The sequence below is a fragment of the Odontesthes bonariensis genome, chromosome 11 (assembly GCF_027942865.1).
Source record: "Odontesthes bonariensis isolate fOdoBon6 chromosome 11, fOdoBon6.hap1, whole genome shotgun sequence".
In the NCBI taxonomy this organism is placed as follows: domain Eukaryota; kingdom Metazoa; phylum Chordata; class Actinopteri; order Atheriniformes; family Atherinopsidae; genus Odontesthes; species Odontesthes bonariensis.
The window spans coordinates 9,034,780-9,039,971 of NC_134516.1; the positions used below are offsets into that span (position 1 = coordinate 9,034,780).

General features: G+C 38.6%; 1 long non-coding RNA gene across 1 annotated transcript in view; it reads right to left on the reverse strand.

Annotated features, from left to right (window-relative positions):
* LOC142391332 (uncharacterized) overlaps window positions 1-5,192 on the reverse strand; it is a 397,679-nt gene that overhangs the window by 140,281 nt on the left and 252,206 nt on the right. The window lies entirely within an intron of this gene.

Genomic DNA, 5,192 nt, shown 5'->3' on the forward strand with positions numbered 1-5,192 from the left:
AAAAGCCACCATGCATCATACTAAGGAGAAATATGCAAATCTTAAGCATTTCTGTTTATCATTATGTAGCTTCCCGGGTCTAAATACAACGTCTCTCCTTGTTATGGTTTCAGCATGTGCATGAACAAGCTATACCCTTCTCCAAACTTTTTCAATTTCAACTGGAGATAACTATTTCAAGAAACTTTAAATAAAATTAAATTAGAACTTAAAATTTTAGGTTGTCATTTTATGTCCTCGTATCACTTGCTTAGTTATTTTTCCATATTTACCAAGTGCATTTTTTATCATGTTTGTACAGGGCTGTGGTGGTTTGCACCTCATGAAAAGTGTCAAGGTTCCCATTACTAAACTCAGCTTTTGAGATCCTGCATGGCGTACGGATCTTTTCTAAGTTAGTCGTCCATAATGCTCATCACCTTCTCAGTATCAGAGAAGGAGACGAATGGAAGACGGCATTCAATAATCCACTCGGACATTTCTAATATCTGGTCATGCCTTTCAGTCTAACGCCCCCTGCTCTTTCCCAATCACTCATCAATGATGTCCTCTGCGACTACCTAAACCCGTTTGTTTTCACGTATCTTGGCGACATCCTCTGTCAGAAAGGTGGTGTTGATGGAGGACACGGATGCGGACTTCAAAGGCAAAGGGTGATTTATTTTCCAAAAAACAAAGTGACAACAAAAGGCGCGGCTAAGCCGGATTAAAAAAAACAGACTGAGACAAAATATGAAACTAAACATGGCATGAATGGAGAAATAAATAAATACTTAACTTGCAAAAAACGACGTGGAACATGGAGAACTACGGGAATCAGGTCAAGGCAGGTAACAAACACAAAGCTCCGACAAAAACGACAGGGGAGGCAGGAAACTAAATAGAGGGCTGGGAGTGATTGGGGAGTGAGTGCAGCTGAGGAAAAAACACAGGTGACGTGAGTGAACTAATGAACAGAGTGCAGGGAAACTAAGGCATGACAAAAACTAAGCATGGGCTGTAAACAAAAGCATGAGCTAAACATGAAACTACAAACGTGAGTCCAAGGGTGTGACATCCTCGTTTTCTCTTGACGACAAGAGGAACACAACAGTCATGTTCGTCTAGTCCTACAGCGCCTCTTTGGAAAACAAACTGTGAATGCTTGAGGCGGACCCACCAAAACATCAAAGCGGTAGCAGAGTGGCCAACACCCAATTCCCGTAAAAAGTTTCCTGGGATGTGCACATTTCTACTGGCGGTTTAATGAGGGTTACGGCAGCATTGTGGCCCATCTCCCCAGGTTAACATCCACCTCAGTTACTTTTCAATGGTCCAGAGAAGCTGAAGCAGAGTTAAAGTCACTTTTTGTGTCTGCTCCAGTTGTTCTTCCAAATAGTTTATTATGGAGGTTGATGCCTCTGATCTGAAGGTAGGAGTTGTCTTGTCCCAACGTTCAGACTCCGATCGGAAACTACACCCATGTGCTTTTTATTCTCGATGTTTAACCCCTGCTGAACAGAATTACGACGTGGGAAGTTGGGAATTGCTTGCTATCAAATTAGCATTAGAGGAATGCTTGAGGGCTCAAAGTGCCCATTCATAGTGTGGACAGACCACTAGAATTTGTCATATCTCCAGTTGGCCAATCGTTTGAATTCCCGACAGGCCCACTGGGCCCCATATTCGGGAGATTTCACTTCACAATTTCCTACCGTCCTGGTTCGAGAATTGTCAAGCCAGATACTCTGTCTTGCCAATTTTCATCCACAGACTCATCTCAACTAGAGACCTTCCTTCCACCATCCTGTGTTGTTGCCACCTTGACATGGGAGATTGAGGAGAAGGCAAGACAAGCACAAGTACAGGAACCCAATCCAGGTAATGGACCTCCAAATCGGCTTTTTTCCCCAGCCTACATAAGAACTCCTGTGCTATAGTGGGGACACTTTTCCCGCCTGACCGGTCATCCTGGTATAAACCACACTCTCAACCATACTCCTGCAGGCACAATTTTGGTGGCCTATTATGTCTGCAGATGTCCGCTCCTTTGTTTTGGCCTGTGCCGAGTGTAATCATTTCAAGGCAACCCATCAAGCTCCGGTGGGGAAGCACATCGGCCTCGATTTGGTTCGTTGGTACGAAAAATTCAAAATAAAAACACAGAATGGGACAAATAATATACTATCAATATGTAACTAGAAATGTGCAAAAGATTACAATATTGTGTAAATATGGTATATAATATCAATATGGTTATATTAGCACATATGATAGTATGCATGTTTTTTTGGGGTCCTCGACCTTCTCCCACAATCCAAAAACATCCATGCTAGGTTAATTGGTAATTCTAAATTTACTTTAAGAGTGAGTATGTGTCAAGTTGCACGGTTGTTTGCTTCAAAAAACACTTTGTCATTTGTGGGATGCCACACATATTGTGTGCCACAGTATGTGTACGTAAGTGGCTGTATTTTTATCCTCGAGTTTGCTTTTTGGTTTGGAATCTCATCTTTCAACGCGTGAAAGGATAAAATAATTTGAAATTTTCACTGGGAATAACCCTAGATAATCTGTTTTAATCAAATTTTTCAGTCATTGTATTATTATTATTATTATTTTTTTTATAATTTTCACCTGAACATGCATTTTTTTTTGTTTAGATAAACTCATGAACACGACTGCTACATCCAATAGTGGGCTTTTATGTATTTCTTTTAACTGACTGAAATATAGAACATATCTATCGATATCTGTATCTCTACCACAAAAAGAGGACTGAAAACTCCATCCATGAGCCTTTTTATGACGAAGAGATGACCATCTCTGCTGAGGTAACTATTGAGTCTAGATAACTAGTACTGTCAGCTCATAAAGACTGTAAATAACATTTTTGAGTATGCTTATACTTTCGACTTAATAGAGACTGGCAGCAAAGTCAAATGTTGACTATGTCCATGCATAAATTGTATTGTGTCCAGTAAATGCTTATAGCTTTTTTTTTTTTTATCTTATAAAGTAATTTAACAGAATTACTCGCAGAGTTATTTCAAATTTCTAAAATAATTGAACAAATAAATTGTCGTCTCTATATTAAAATAAATAAAGTAACATCTAACTGCCCATAGTCCTTCGCTGACTTTCAGTTGTTTAGCAATAAAATCCCCTCATTTAAGTTAATATTCAGTGATATGCCCCAAAAAATATATTACTTTCATTCAATTGTGATTTTTTTTTAAAATTTGTTTGAGAAGCGTTTTTGCTGTTAATCATCAGTAAGTTCGTTCATTATGGCGTCTATCATCATGAATAAGACAGCCCTTACATCCATCAGTCTCTTTCACCTGTCTTTTCTCCCTTCTTTTGTCTCTCTCCTCATCATCCCTTAGTATTGTCCCGATGGTAAGGAAACAAGGCCATCTTTTCTTTTCATCTTTCTCCCCATCCCTCCTTACTTTCTCACTGGGAAAACATGTGGATGGCTCTGTCTCCTTGAACCTGCACAGCTCAGCTTTCTTGGCTTTCCTGCTGTTATTTTCTCTTTGTCTCACTATCTCATCTCTTGCTTTGTCATTAGCATGCAGAGGAAACACTAATATTCCTCAAAGCGCCTCCCACTTTTCCCCTGCTGTGTCTGCTCTGCTCTTTACATCTTCCTGCACAATAAATGATGTCCTTAATATTTGATTGATCAATAAATCTCACACTTTTTTTCTGAAGCTAATTGTGAAACAAAGGAATAATGTGTCATGGTCTGGAGTTTTTTAAGTGCCTTAATCTGCGAGTTTCATTGAGCTCTTTGTTCATTGTTTCATGTTCTTTATTCTATTGCTACAACTGTAGTAATTATGGGTGCCAATGCCGAAGGTATTAGACACACATCTTACTCCCGTGCCAGACTCTTATTGTGAGAATGCATCAGCTATTTCAACAATTTTGGTATTAAAATGTTCAACTCTTTCAGCACATTACTGCTATATCTTCTGGTATTTCTAACTTTTAAACTTTTTAAGATATTAAGCTTTTTGTGCAAGTTTTCCTCCCTTTAAAAGTAATGGTAAATCCTTTCAAATCCTTTCAAATCCCCTTCAAATCTTAACTACTTCAGCATACTTTCAGCTAGAGACTCCATTCAAATTTTAAAATGTTCATAAGACATTCAGCTATTACCAAATGTTTCAGCTTTTAAAAATATTTGGCCAATTTTGAAATATGACAGTTTAAAAAATATGAAAGTCTGAAAAAGCACAGAATTTGCACAACACAAGCACAACATACTAGGCTGCAGTTGCAAAACATGTAAATGAACGAGGCGTGTTATATCATGAGACTGTACCATCCCAAAAACATGCCCATGTGGCGTTTGTTCACGAAGTCCAATTATTATATATTACTGTTTATAGCTAATGTTTATTCTCTATTTTTATTCTATTCTATTTGCTTGTGTTACCTTTAATTGTTTACATATTTTTTATACTGTACGCTGTTGCAACACAATAATTGCCCAAATTGGGATGAATAAAGTATCTATCTATCTATCTATCTATCTATCTATCTATCTATCTATCTATCTATCTATCTATCTATCTATCTATCTATCATGGATGATGAATAGGCGACCTCTAGTGGTTGGTTGAGCACTGCATGTAGTTTTGCTTTGTCCAATGTTGCTGGCCCACTTTGACCCCACTTACCAAGCAAGCATAGCACTAAATGCTTTTCTGTGTCTTGTTTCCGAATCTGGTTGAAATGCCAGGATAGATAGATAGATAGATAGATAGATAGATAGATAGATAGATAGATAGATAGATGCACCTGCTGAAAGATTTTTTTTATTTATTCTTAACATAATAACGATTTGTTCAAATAATCAAAACGTACTCCTTTTCATTGGTTTGATTCTCTGCACGTACGCGTTTCTGCTTTGTTTTTTCCCTGACCTTTGCACGGAGCTGTTACTAGTGCTTTATGAGTGTGGGGATTCGTAATGTAAAAGTACCCTGGGTGGTCAACAGTAAAAGAAAAGCGCTATCAGTCCACCGGGCATCTATTAAGACACTTTTATCCAAGGGTCAGTGGGGACCAAAAGCTAAACTCATCCTCCAAGATGAGGATTGGAGGGTGAGTTTAGGGAACTCTCCATCTCTTTAGGACCCTGCTGTACCTGCTCATTTCACGGAGCCTTGACGTCAGCGCTAAACCGTGGAGATCTC